This window comes from Saccopteryx leptura, chromosome 1, assembly GCF_036850995.1.
Source record: "Saccopteryx leptura isolate mSacLep1 chromosome 1, mSacLep1_pri_phased_curated, whole genome shotgun sequence".
NCBI lineage: Eukaryota > Metazoa > Chordata > Mammalia > Chiroptera > Emballonuridae > Saccopteryx > Saccopteryx leptura.
In genome coordinates, this window is record NC_089503.1 from 299051761 (window position 1) to 299067332 (window position 15572).

The following is a 15572-nucleotide window of genomic DNA, read 5'->3' on the forward strand; positions in this document are numbered from 1 at the left end:
TAGGGGGCATAACAGTGGATGTGGAGCCAGGAGACCTAGGTTTGTGAATTCCTGCCTTGTTTCTTGAGTTCTCAATTTCCTTCTCTGAATGGAGGCAAGAACTACTTTACCTGTAGGGTTGTTGAGAAGTTCAAGTCACAATAATAAGAGCTATTGTTTATTGAGTGCTTACTATGTGTTAAGCACTGTCCTAAGTTATTTATATTTATCACCCAAATTAGTTAATGTCACTATTACTATGTCCATCTTACAGAAGAGGAATTTAAGCACAGAGAGGTATGGAAACTATCCCTAGTCACAGAGCTGGTCAGTCGTAGAGCTTGAGTCTGAACCCAGGTGGTCTGATTGCTGAGGCTGTTCTTAGTCACAATGCCTCCTTTCCTCTGTACAGATGGGAAAATGCAATGCAAACTACTTGAAAGCTTTATACAAAGTGGGGTAAGTGAGCAGAGCTGATTTTTGCTAGATTTACTCTCCTTGTAGAATGTTACAAATGTTGGTTCTGTGTTCACTAGGTCTTTTCAGGAAATCTCCTGTCGATCCGGGGCTCCAGTTTACCAAGGATGTTAACAATCTGGAATATCTTCACACCAATTATTGCTCTTGCAATACAAATAATTATCTCTGTAATTATGTATTTAATATTTTTGCTTCTATACTGCAAACTCCATGAGACCAGGGACAATGCATAGCCGTAACCTTGTCAATAACTAGTACGATACCGAGAACATATAGGAGTTTAATAATAATGAAAGAAAACATTTGTTGAGAGGTTATCACATGCCTGGTGCCCAGGAGTTTATACAGACCGACTCATTCAATGCTCATGACAACCCCCTGAGGGGGGTACTATGATCACCATCTCCATTGTACAGGTGAAGAAACTGAGGCTCAGGGCACTTCAGTAACGTGTCCAGGGTCATGCCGCAGTAAACGGTGGGGTCTGGATTGTAGCCGGGCTGCCTGGCTCCAGAGCCTGCACCCTGTTTCAGTTCCTGATAATGTTAAAGTAGCTGAAACCCGAATCCTTTCTAATCTGGAATTGGAAGTGGGAATAAAACACAGCTGTAAAACCTCTAGGACTATGTGATCTTGACTTCCTGGGCAGGTGCCGAGTTCTGGACAACAGGCATGAGGAGACTCCAGGCTGGGAAGCTGGTGACCCTTCCTAGGATGTGGTGAAACATTTAGCCAACTCCTGCCTGTGACAACCTTGGAGGTGAGGCCGAGTGTCTCCTCAGCCTGTCCCTCTAGGGGAAGTGGTTGAAAAGGTCAGAATATTAGTGTGTGCTACTTCTTGACAATTTTAGCAAACTTCTATGAGAAATGAATCTAGCCAGTTTGCAAGCAAAGATGAAAGTAATTGAGCCGTGCCAAGGAAGGCTCTGCTTTCTCCGCCTGTGGCCTAGGTTGACTGAGGTCTGATCACAGGAAGCCCTTCAGGACTGAAACAGCCAATTGCTTCTGCACTTCAAATGCAGGACATAAGATGCAGTCCAAGCTTTTTTCTCTTCTTGCTTTGGAGAGGTCCTATGTGGAATGGGCCAGCTACATCGGTGCTGGGCTTGGAAAATTATAATCATAGCTACTACGTGCCAGCCACTGGCTGAAGTGCTTTACAAACCCACTTTATCTCATTTGTGGGTCACGATGACTTCTCAAGTTAAGTATTCCGACATTCACATTATAGATGATGAGACAGGCTCAGATAGAGTAACTAACCCACCCTGAGTCATGCTGTTGTAAATGGTGGACCTAGGATTTGAGCCCACACTGGACTGATTTCAAAATTTAGCCTTTGTCCCTCTGCTGGAATTGAGGCATCCTTCCCGGAGCAAGTGTGGTGAGACAATACAACTGTGCAGAGCAATGTCTTGGCGGCCGTGGCCTGAGAGGCTGTCCCTTCCAGCATCCCTTTTATAAGGGCTCTGTGGAGGGCACTGAGATGTGTCCAATGTAGAGCTGGGTCCCGTGTAGAGCTGGGTCCAATGTAAAGCTGCCCCCACAGTGACTGCCAGAGGTGCCGAGGTCCCCCGCTGTGCTCAGGCCGAGGAGACACACGCACACTGCACATTGCAGTTCTTAGCACGTGCAAGCCCTCACGCTGAGCACAGCCAGGCTCTGCTGCTGGGGTTTGCCAGGAGGGCTGAGTATTTCTTCCTCAGGAAAAAAAAATCATTTTTATTGACATTGAGGAGAGAAACATTCCATTTTTATTCATAATTAAGGAGTTTATTTTTCATTTCAAGGAACATAGCTGGAGAAAGATGAGACTAGAAGGGCGCTGACCAGGTTATGACAAGGGAAATACAAGAAAGGAAATCAGCCTTATTTGCACGCTCTCAGGTCCTAACGGGAACCGTGAATGATCATCCTGGGGAAAAACGCACACCTGTCTGCAGCTAACATCTGTTATTCATTAAACTCTATATCAGGCTCTGTTCTTAGCCGTTTTCATGGATTATCTCAGTCGTTCTGCACAAACTGGTCCTATCCCTATCTCTTTTACCGTTGCAGAAGCTGAGGCACAGAGGGGTTAGGTACGTGCCCAAAGTAACCCAGCCGGGAAGTGGTAAGGGCAGAATATGTATCCACCCCCTGTGGCTCCAGGACTTCGGCTTTTAGCCATTATGCTATAAACCCTTTGTGTAGTTTATCATTGTGACAGAATTCCCCAGCCCTCAATCATCAGGAAGTAATAATTGTGCATTTGTTATTATCAGATCTATTTATACAACTGTCTGTTTAACCTCACAACACCTCTAGCAGATAGCTAGTGCTATACTCTCCCATTTCAGAGATGAGAAAACTGAGGTTCCAAGAAGTCAAGGGTTTTGTGTGAATGCTCTTGTTGGGATTCAGATCACATATTTTGGGCCTCCAGTCTGCTTTTAAAGCATAGCACCTGCCCTTGCTCTTCCACACAGAGACCCGTGCCTGAAAAATATTTTAGAATATTAGTGATAACTGAAATAATGCAAGTTTTAAATAAATACATTGACTCATAGAGAAAGAACTCTAAATTTTAGTTTGCCGAAAAAATTTGCTGCCTCAGAATGTTTACATTTATAACTTTGCTTCTCTAGAAACAATAAAATAACCTTTTGACATGGGTAATTAATGGAACCATAAAACATTTCCGTAAATGGCATCTGCAGAAATAAGGTGAAACGGAGAGCTGTCTTTGGAGCCAACCCCATTTGAAACTCATTTTAAAACATTTAACCAAAGGGAGATAAGGGAGAAATGCATGGCTGCTGGTTGCAGGATCATTTAACTAACAGCAGTGTACTTCCAAATTAAACTTCCCATTTAGAAATGCTGCATGTGTGTATGTGCGTGTGCACATGCACATGCACATATGTATGTCTGAGCAACTCTTTGGTATATGAGCAAGTTGCATTAATTATCTGGAAATAGGTTCTTTAGCTCTTTTAAAGAAGGCAGCCCATCTTTTTTTTTTTTAATAAATTTTTATTAATGTTAATGGGATGACATTAATAAATCAGGGTACATATATTCAAAGAAAACATGTCCAGGTTATCTTGTCATTAAATTATGTTGCATACCCCTCGCCCAGAGTCAGATTGTCCTCCGTCACCCTCTATCCAGTTCTCTCAGTGCCCCTCCCCCTCCCCCTAACTCTCTCCCTCCCTCCCTCCTGCGTCCTCCCTCCCCCCACCCCTGGTAACCACCACACTCTTGTCCATGTCTCTTAGTCTCGTTTTTATGTTCCACCAATGTATGGAATCATGTAGTTCTTGTTTTTTTCTGATTTACTTATTTCACTCCGTATAATGTTATCAAGATCCCACCATTTTGCTGTAAATGATCTGATGTCATCATTTCTTATGGCTGAGTAGTATTCCATAGTGTATATGTGCCACATCTTCTTTATCCAGTCTTCTATTGAAGGGCTTTTTGGTTGTTTCCATGTCTTGGCCACTGTGAACAGTGCTGCAATGAACATGGGGCTACATGTGTCTTTACGTATCAATGTTTCTGAGGTTTTGGGGTATATACCCAGTAGAGGGATTGCTGGGTCATAAGGTAGTTCTATTTGCAGTTTTTTGAGGAACCACCATACTTTCCTCCATAATGGTTGTACTACTTTACAGTCCCACCAACAGAGGATGAGAGTTCCCTTTTCTCCGCAGCCTCTCCAACATTTGCTATTACTCGTCTTGTTTATAATAGCTAATCTAACAGGGGTGAGGTGGTATCTTATTGTACTTTTGATTGGCATTTCTCTAATAACTAATGAAGCTGAGCATCTTTTCATATATCTGTTGGCCATTTGTATTTCTTCCTGGGAGAAGTGTCTGTTCATGTCCTCTTCCCATTTTTTTATTGGATTGTTTGTTTGTTTGTTGTTGAGTTTTATGAGTTCTTTGTAAATTTTGGATATTAGGCCCTTATCTGAGCTGTTGTTTGAAAATATCATTTCCCATTTAGTTGGCTGTCTGTTTATTTTGATATCAGTTTCTCTTGCTGAGCAAAAACTTTTTATTTTGATGTAGTCCCATGGCAGCCCATCTTCCCTGAACCTGTGAGCATGGTCTATTAGGGACTTCTGTGCTGTAAAGAATACCTTGGGCATATATAGCTCTCAGTCTCTCTGAGCCTTGGTTTCTTACTTTGTAGAATGGATTTCTTCAAACTTGTGAGGGAGATAGTTGAGTAAATAGAACAAGTATGACAGAGTACTTTTAGATGTGTGGCAGAACCACACCAGAATGGCTAAAGTAAAACAGACAACAGTAAGTGTTAGTAAGGCGATGGAGCAAAGGAAACTCTCAGACACTGCTGGTAAGGCATGTAAATTGGTATAGTCACTTTAGGAAGATGTTTAGCACTGTCTATGGAAGACAAAAGAACACATACCTTATGATCCAGTACTCCTATAACAACAGAAGTGTGCACATGTGATGTGCTCAAACAAAAGACTTGCACAAGAATGTTCATAGTAGCACATAGCTTCCAAAGACAAAAATAATCTATGATTAATTGGGAAAATATAACAAGGTATATTAACTTACTGGAATACTATACAACAATGAGGAAAAATGAACTCCAACAACATGCATAAATCTCACAAAAATAATATTGAACCAAAGAAGCCAGGCACAAGAGTATGTATTATATGAGTTCATTTACAGAGAGTTCCAAAAAGGGCAAAACTAATCTCTTTGTTAGAAGTCAGAATACTAGTCACCATCAGAGACCTGGGTGGTGGGTGGGTGGGGATGGTTCCTGGAAAAGACTGAAGCAGCTTTTGGCATTCTGATAGTGTTTTATTTCTTGATCTGGGTGCTGGCTACATACATATGTTCACTTTGTAAGAATTCATTGAGATGTACCTTATGCTTTGCACTCAATTGTATAACATGCTTTGATGTATTAAAAAAAGAAACATTCACAGAACATTGTATAATTACCAAAAAGGAATATTAATCCAGAACTGAGATAACCAAGGAGGACTTCCTGTAAGAAGTAGTTCTTCATCTTTACCCTTGATTCTATACCATAAATACACTGGCTTTCAATTTTTATTTTTTGTGTTATTACCATTGTCTTAAAATTAGAAATGTTAGGTCAAGCATCTATTTATCACTCCTCATTTTAAAACTTTTTTCAGCTGGTTTTTATCTGTTTGTTCATCCACATAAGCTTTAGAATAATCTTGTCAAGGTATATAAAGCAAAATATCCCCCCCCCCGAATTTTGACTGAGAATTATATAAATTATAGATATTAAATTAATTGGGTAAGAAATAGATAACTTGACAATATTCAGTTTTATCAACAAGGAACAGGGTTGGCATTCCCACTGCTCATCCTATTTATATTACATTTTCTTCTCTGTGGGATGTTTTTGATAAATGCTACTTCATCCCTTGGGCCAGTCTCAGACTGACCAATTGCTTCTGATCATTGCAAAGGCATAATACCATGGTAAGAAGTAAATGTTTGTCTTTTTAAAATTTTATTTTTATAATCAGGAGAGAAGGAAATATTAAGACAGGGGACATTTTGAGTTAAGGAGAAATCCCTTGTGAGAAGACAGCTGGCCTAAGGGATAATAAGTCAGTCACCAAGTGAATGGTGGTAGGGGCTACCCATCTTTTTGGAGATTTCCAAGAAAGAATGTGTAAGAAAGACAGGACAGTTCAGAATGGGGGGGGGGAGGGGGATGTGACTTCCTCACTGAGCCTGCATCATCTGCCTGCTTGTTTCCCCATCACTAGAGTTATTCAATGATGTTTTTCCCTAAGAGCTGAAGATAGGAAATGGTGAAGGAAGATTTTTCACTGTGTCTTAGTATTGATGCCCAGGCAGCAGGATGCTCCTCTCTGACCTAATCCATGAGACCAGGTGGGATTTTCTGTGGGTAAATCTACTCTGAGGCTCACACCAGAGGCACAAATTGGTGCAATGGAGGTGGAGTGACTCTCGAGTCTAGTGACTGGCTCCAGTCTCAGAAATTTTAAACATTCCTGTGTGAGGAGCCAATTTATTCCTTAGCCATATATCATTTCACAGCCCTCTGTCCCCAATACTGTAATTCTTGGCCAATAATCCTTTGAGGTAGAGAGAGAAGGCCAGGGCAGAGCTCATTTCATCCTTCTGCAATCAAGGAAACAAACTCAGAGAGGCTGAACCACTTGTCTGGGTTCCATGGGTAGTACATGGCAGAGCAGAGATTAGAACCCAGGTCTGTGGCTGTCCCAAGTGCATGCTTGCCTCTATACTGTTGGGCACATCTGTTCAAATCTCTGGATTCAAGACTCCAGATAATATTCTGCTACGGAGAACAACATAACTTGCAACTGATCATTCTTGTTTGTATTAGTACCAACGGCAGCTTAAAAAACCATTTGATATATAGTCATTTTAGTGCACAGTCTGAAATTAAAACTGTAAAGTAATTTCCTCTCCTGGTTTTAAGGGCAGCTTCTTGCTGTGACTAATATTTGTGGGCATTCAATATTTCAAACAGTGAGTCACTGTAAATGAGCAAGAGACTAAATAATGCTACAATGTGTCACAGCTGTCAGGGGGCTCAGGACGTCTAGACTCCCAAAATGGGCTGTTTTTCCCATTGACTGAGCTCATCTTCCCCAGGTGGTACAGCTCATGTCTGGAAGGAGGAAGTTGATCCCCTGGGGAGAGGAAGAGACTGGCGTCCTCTGTGTCATCCCTTCTTACCTTATCCTCAAGAGCAGGTAGGTATCGGGACACGACAGCCCCCATGCCAAACACGGCCTACCCCATTTTTATAAGTTTTGATGGAACACAGACACACTCCTGTGTTAGTTTAACTATTGCCTGTGGCTGCTTTCTTGCTACAACAGCAGAATTATAGTTGCCAGAGAGACAGTATGGCCGGTAGAGCTGAAAATATTGATAATCCGGGCTTTTACAGCATGAGTTTTGCCAACCATTGCTCAAGACATTTTGGCCAATGCCAAAACACCTGCCTTATGAAAGGATTGGTCAAAAGCGCAGCAACTTAGGAGAGGGACTGGAGCACAGACAAATGATCAGAAAATGGTTGTGGCATAGAACACATCAGGCAAATTAAAGCCTTGGTAAAGACTTGGGTTTTGACTTCTTCAGGTTTATTCTTTTTCCTCGTGGGCAATTGTTGTTGCTGTTGGCAGGGCTCTCTAAAGATCTGTCTGGGTGACAAGATGCCTAGCATGACCCCTCTCAGTATGTTTGGGAACGGTCTATCCTGCACTCTGAAAAGGGTTATTAGGAGTTTACCTTAATTACCAGAGTCACCTGCCAAAAAAAGAGAGAAAATGAATGTTTGCTGGTTTCTGCTTTTGCACATATGGAAGTTTCTGGAGTCATGAGATGTTTTGTCCTTTCTTTTCTTACCCAGCTAAAGTGAGTGACAGAATGAGATTAGGAGTTTGTAATTGATTTATAAAGCTGGTCTTCGGATGAGCCGAACACCCTTTCAAATGGGGAGCCGGCCTCCAGAGGTGGCCAGCTTTGTCTAAAAGCGGCCATATGGGGTTCTTGAAACAGGCAGCAACCATATCATGTTTATTTTTTCTGCTTTGTAGAAATATGCTCATCATCCAAAAAGCCTCTGGCTGAATGTATCCAAACATTTATTGCAATAAGGAAAGAACCGATAGCTAAGTACAGGAAAGAGAACAATGGTCTACAGACCTATACAGGGCAGTCAGAATTTAAATCCAAGCTCTGGCACGAGTGTCCTCTTTTTAGACCCTGGCAGGAGGATTATCTCTTTTTGCTTGCAGGGTAATTTAGCTGTCAGCGTTTCCCTCTCACACTTCACTGTTCCTTTTCTATTTGATTTTTAATTTCTTGCTATGAGTAAATCATCTGATTTTTTTTTTTTTACACAATTCATCTTTGTAAGGCTTAACTGTTTTGCTTTGCTTATATCTCACGGATAGTTAGTTGCTTTGATTTCTGTTTTTCCCAAGCTCAATGAACCCATTTAAGACAAATGTGGAAACTCAAATGAGAAATCAGACCCAAAGGCAAAGTATGCCCCCACCCAATCTTGTATAGCCCATTACAAAACACTTCGCAAATCTGAGGAGACGAGGAGGCGGTAAAAAAACATATGGTTGATGAAACACATTTGATATGCCAAGTGCCAAATGGCCAGAACACAGCGTGAAAAGCCTGGAACCCTGTCTTCCAACAGTTTGTGGAAGGAAGAAAGTTAAAAAAGAAAAAGGCAAAACCCAAACCCAGGGATAAGCAATGCTGCGAAATGAGCTGCCAGCAGAAGTCACTTAAAAGAGCAAAGCTTGAGCCAAGTTCAAACACGAGGCGAAGAACGCAACCTCTGCATTGGCAGTTGGGGAACGAGGGAAGAGGCGGAAAAGCAGCCAGAGAACCATATTCTGCAAACACTAGTGCTTTATAAAATACCCACAGTGCATAACAAATAAAAACAGACAGAGGAGTGAATTTCTGAACATACTGCCATGGAGAAAAAAAAAAACCCTCCCACTTTTCTTAGCCTTACAGACCCAGGCCAAGAGAGCCTGCGACTTCTGCAAATGAAGGAGCTGCAGGGAAGTGGCAAGTAGGGCTGGCAGGATGTTCAGAAAGGAACATTTGGACTTTGTGCAGCCAGCAGAGTATATGGAGGCATAGAAGAATGCCCTCTTCAGACACGTCTAAGTTATTATTGCCAGGAACAGTCCTGGGATCTGCCCCCTTGTAAACCCTTTGGCCTGACTAGGCTCAGGCACTGTGTCACAACTCTGGGGACTAATAAGTGAGGATCTCAAGTGACACTGCTGACCCCAACGCTCCAAGGTGTTCCTTCCTCTCTGCATTCCCTGTTCTTCCAGCACTATGCCCAGGACTATACTTCATATTTGAAAAATAGGTGCTGAATGAACGACCAAAGGTTTTAGGAGGAAATGACAGCCAGTAAGCACAGTGGTTAAGAGCACCAGACAGGGGTGGGCCTGGATTCTGGTCGTACCACTTACCAGCTGTGTGACCTTAAGCATATTAATTATGTTCCCTGACCTTGGGTTTTTCCATCTATGTAATGATACCAATCTCATAGTGTGGGGAAGTCAAAATGTGAGAGTGTTTACAGCATGCCTGATACAATGTCTGGGGCATAGAAAGCATTCAATAAATGGTAGAGGCATCGTTAGAGAAGAAGGCATTTTACCTCCCGGGGTATATGCAATTTAACAGAGCAACTTAAAGGGAAAGAGTTCTGCTGTTAAAGTTGAAGAAAATGTGATAACAGGAAGAGGTGATAGGCTGAGAGTTGGGTGTGGAGCCCCAACTGGATCAGGAAAGGTAGTTTGGGACCAAGATAGTGACTCCTATGGTGAATGTAAAGACCTGCTGTGTAGCATTGGGATGAGTCTGAGCTTAAATAGGTCATATTGAATCCAGGAGCACGGACGGCTCTGGGCTAGTCCCTTCAGGTGAGCCTTGGATTCTTCACTTAAAAACAAGGGAGTTAGATTACCAGCTTGTCTCTACTATTTCAGGGTTCTAGGATAAACTTAAAATGAGACAGATTTTAAAGGGTATGTAAATAAGTCCATAGATTAATGACAGGACTAGAACTAGCACTGGAGGCAAAGGGCATTTAATCCCTCGTGCATTTTTTATATAATCAGGTTAAACGTGTTTGAGGGATGATGAGGAATGAGCCAGGAATCCTTTTCTCTTACCCAACTTGCTGCTTCCCCAGACATGCATTACTATTAGATTGATGGAAAAAATATTGCCTCTGCCCTCATGGTCTGCAGGCTTAGATAATCCCTAGAATTCAATCTTGGGAAAGACAATGCCCCACGCTTTGTATACTACCAACACGCAGGAAGTAGGGCAATCATTAAAAAATAATCATCTTGAATTTTTGATGGTGCTCTGCTTGTTTGCAATTTTATTATTCATAGGTGTTAACTTTGCAGTTACAAAGCATGTGGTTGGTATTTTGGAATGGATTCTGACATCACATTTGGTTTGCCAAGAGAAGGGATGAACACGTCAAGGAAAGCAGAGGACAATGTCAACGGGTAAAATCCCATTTGGTTTCTATAGCTAATAATCTTGTTCGGAGCACAAGATATTTGAACACTATAATACGATTTTTACATTACAAGCACGTTCCAGTCAATTCAACAATTAAGTAAATAGAGCAGAGGCATACAGTTCTACTAATCCACCAATGTCATAAATTTAATGATTTTTAGCAGCTCAAGGAAAGCAGGTATTGCTGTAAAACTTCACATCCGAGTGTGTTATCGCCTTTAACAATGATTATTTGTCATTTATCTGACACCAAAAGTGTGAGCTGTACATTATAAGGGTCAAAGGTTTTGCATAAAGCAAAACAAAGCCTCTTTATCCCAGGTTTACACTCTGAAAGCATGCAATTGAGTCATGAGACTGTCAAAAAACCAATGCGAGGCTGGGGCTCATATATCTGGTGTTGGCCTTGGAAAGAATACATTTTTCATAAGGAGAAACCAGGAACGTAATATGCACAGATATTAAAATTTTCTGAGATGAGGTAAGTTTTAGGAAAATCTGAAATCTTGTTTGGCCACCACATTCATGGTACAAAATGGTCTCTGGCATTATACATTCCCGTACCAGCATCTGACAAAGCTTTGGAGGAATAATGCAAAGGCACACATTTTAATCTGGTTTATCTGTAGAAGAATTAAGCCTTTAGGCATATTTCTTAGTAAGTTAATAGAGGTTTTGAGATAAGTCTTATATTCAGCACTTGTAGGTTTAAAGATATTATTTATTTAAAGTTAATTAGAGAAAGCTAAGAACTATATGATTTCACACATAGGTGGGATATAAAACTGAGAGTCGTGGACATAAATAAAAGTGAAGTGGTCACTAGAGGGAGGCAGTGGGGAAGAGGAGAGAAAAGAGGGACAAATATATGGTGACAGAAAATGATTTGACTTGGAGTGATGGGCACCCAATGCAATCAACAGTTCAAATGCTATAGAGATGTTTATCTGGAACCTATATACAATACTCTTATTGACCAATGTCACCCCATTAAATTTAATTTTCTAAATAAAATTTAAAAAATATTAGTTATTTAATATGTAATGAAACTAGTTCAGGAAGTCAAGCAGAAATGAGACTTGCTCCGGAAGAACGAGTCATGCTGCTTACATCCTCCTCTGGGAAATTTTAGAACAATCACCAGTTGAGTCTGATCACAGTTACTGACAGCAGTAGAAGCAATATCCCCAGTTTCTGATATTCCTCTCTTATTTGGAATGGTTCTTTTAACACGGAACTCTAAAAGATCACTAATGATTCTTTGAGAATGGCTGAATCTACACTAAGGAGTGAAGGATATAGTCTCCACAACAGTACATTAAGCTGCTAACAAATTACACTGATAAACATAGCACGATAGTCCAGAGCTATTGGTTTTTCCTAGCAACCCTTCTACACTAAGGAATTAACAAAACACCCAAGGGCAACCTCCTGGTTCTGTTTTCATCCTTCTCTTCTGTTGGCACCTTGGTGCCCTACTCTGATGGTGTACATATCCAAGCTGATATATAGAGCATACTTATCAGTCTGTATTTTTTTTTTTAATTCAGTGAGAGGAGGAGAGGCAAGGCGACAGACTCCTGCATGCATCCCGACTAGGATCCACCTGACAAGCCCACTATGAGCGATGCTTTGGCCATCTGTGGCATTGCTCTATTGCTCAGCAACTGAGCTCTTCTTAGCACCTGAGTTAGAGGCCATGGTGCCATCCTCAGTGCCCAGGGCCAATTTGCTCCAACTGAGCCATGGGAGAGAAAGAGAGAGAGAGAGAGAGAAGTGAGAGGGGGAAGAGTGGAGAAGCAGATGAGGCACTTCTCCTGTGTGTCCTGACCAGGAATTGAACCTGGGACATTCACATGCCAGGCTGATGCTCTATCATTGAGCCTACTGGCCAGGGCCTCAGTCTGTAATTTTTAATAATTACATTTAAAGCATGGGGTCTTCATCAACTGCTTATCTATAACAATAGTTATATTTCTGTCCCTATTAGCTACTGCATTAATATAGTATATAAAACTGGAACTTCAGTAAATTACCATTTTGCAAATATGCCTACTTCTTATGGCCATCTGAGGATAGGAGAGAACAATTTCTGCAAGGATAATTATCTCATACTGTCCTGTCCACTGCTCTGAGTGTATGTGTTTTAAAATAGTTCCAGAAAAGCAGCATGGTGGCAGAAGGTTACCAGCTATCGGAAGGTGATCACCTATCAGAAAGGTTACCAGCCTTTGGCTGTTACTTCCCGCAGTAAAGCTCAAGTTTCTTCAATTATCACTTCTTTAAAATGGGTTGACTAACATTTCATGAGCTTTCATAGGTTTAAATGAAGTAATGAGTATTAAAGTATCTGGTTCAGAACTAAGCATTTAGTAGACATTCAATAATTGGTCTTACTTTATGTCCATTAATGCTTGGCCACCACATAGACACTGAAAAGTAAAGGAAGGGCCTGAGAAGTGCTCTGCGCGCCCCATCCTACCCCAAGGTGCAGAATAGATCTGTATTTGCCAAGTAGATTCTAACTTCACTTAAAATGGAGGCATATAGGGTGAAAACTTGTGATAAAATGATAAAGAAACAATTATGTTGTATGTCGATTATATCTCAACAAAACCTGGAAAAAAAGGAAATCATTATGAATGTGAAAAATGGAGGTTTTATAATTACTTAAGAAAAGGTCGGATTGCAATATGTACTTGTGGCTAAATTGTGTACTTTTGCAGTGGCCTGGCTCATTCTGCAGATCACTCTGAGACTCATTGGCAGAGGGCAGGAATATCAGACACCTCATTCTCCCCTGGCCCCCTGGGAAAGGTTTCTGGTTCCCTTTCCAATGGACATATTCGAACATTGGAGCTCAGAATTTTAATAGTTGTGGACTGTGACATCCCAGCATCTGGTCTTTGAACTTGGAAACACTGCTCACATTTTTTTCTCCTTTTTTTCTTTTGCTTCTTGAGCCCTGTTTGTGGTTGAATTAATAAATAGGAAAAAAACAAAAGCCCAAAAAACAGGCAGATAAAGGAATAAAGAAAATAGTGCCCCTTCAGTTACATTAAATATTATTATTAATGTAAAGGATCTTAAGCTCCTGATGGCAGAGAGCATTTTTAAAGCACTCTGGATTTTCTTTTCTGTTTTGATGAAACATTTACAAGTGTTGGGCACAGAAGAAAAGGCAGAGCTGGAAACTCACGTGTCAGTGGTGGCAGCTTCCACGGCCAGCTCAGCAAAATAAAGGTGACGCATGGCGGCTGTTCTTCAAAAAGCACAATAGTTGGGGATGCTTCTGTGTTGATATGAATACATTCTGCATAAATTTACACCTCTTGAATTCTACACACTTACTACGCGGGGGATAGACTGTAGACTTTGTCTCTAAAATCAAGGCAGCTGTTAGAACACGGGGAAGAAACCCTGGCATTTGTTTTTTACTGATCTTGACACATGGGATTATGAGTAGATGTGAGAATGTCGACCGAGGCGGAGACAGCCACTGTCGGCAGCTGAGGAATAACCTGGCAGAGGCGGTTTCATTAGTGACTTGGGATAGGGACACAGTCGAATGCTCAGTTGCATTTTCTTTTTTTTTTTTTCATTTTTTCTGAAGCTGGAAACAGGGAGAGACAGTCAGACAGACTCCCGCATGCGCCCGACCGGGATCCACCCGGCACGCCCACCATGGGGCGACGCTCTGCCCACCAGGGGGCGATGCTCTGCCCATCCTGGGCGTCACCATGTTGCGACCAGAGCCACTCTAGCACCTGAGGCAGCGGCCACAGAGCCATCCCCAGTGCCCGGGCCATCTTTGCTCCAATGGAGCCTTGGCTGCGGGAGGGGAAGAGAGAGACAGAGAGGAAAGTGCGGTGGAGGGGTGGAGAAGCAAATGGGCGCTTCTCCTGTGTGCCCTGGCCGGGAATCGAACCCGGGTCCTCTGCACGCTAGGCCGACGCTCTACCGCTGAGCCAACCGGCCAGGGCCTCAGTTGCATTTTCGATAGTGAAACCTGACACGTGCACTTTCAGGTTTCCTAAAAATGCGGAAATAAACATCTGTATACCCCTCCCCCACCCCCACCCCCACCCCCACCCCTAGCTTCCCCAGGTGGGTAGAGTGCTGGCTGAGCTGCCCACAGCCGGGTTCAGACCGAGAATTCCAGAGCGAGAGGGTCTGACTGCGTTTGATCTTAGCCCCGCCACCTACTAGCTTTGGCAAAGTTATTTAATCTATTTCTCGTTGCTTAAAAACAAACACACAACATCAACAGCAACAAAACACCAAGTAGCTCTTGGGGCTGTTGTGAGGGTTAGATAAATCAAAATATATGAAGTGCTTAGGAGAGTTTCTGGCACATAGTAGGTGCTATGCAAGTATTAGCTTTGCTATTATTAGGAGACTGAGATCTAAGTGTTGTGTTCAAAAGCTCCAGACAGGACAGGAATCAGTCAGAACACTTTTGGTTGCAGTTAACAACAATCTTAATCCAAACTGGCTGAAACAATAAGAGGAATTTATTAGCTCATGTACTTGGAAAGTTGAGAGGGAGAGCAGGTTTGAAGTAAGACTTGCAAATCAGTGTTGTCCTCAAGGAATCACACTCCTTACCCACCCCCCCCCCCCCATGTCTTTGTTCTGTCTTCTATCCATGGTGATGTCAGCTTCATCCCAAGACTGGGTTGCCTCCAGATCCCAAGATGGTTATTAGCAGCCACCATGACCCTAGGTGTCCTCATTCACCTATAATGGGAGATTGCATCTTAGAAAGTTCAATAAGAGAGACAGATTGAACTCAATTCTGCTGAAACAAAAGACAGGAGAATATTTAAGCGCTGGGATGGGCTGGTGGAAAAGTACTGCAGGACGTGAGTCGGGAGGTCAGTCAATGTGACTGGGCCACCTGTGTTTGCTAATTGGCCCTTATCAAAGTTAGACTCCTACCTTCCCACAGAGACTGGGGACAGGAGCTCTATCTTCCTTGATGATTACATTTCAAAGAGATGG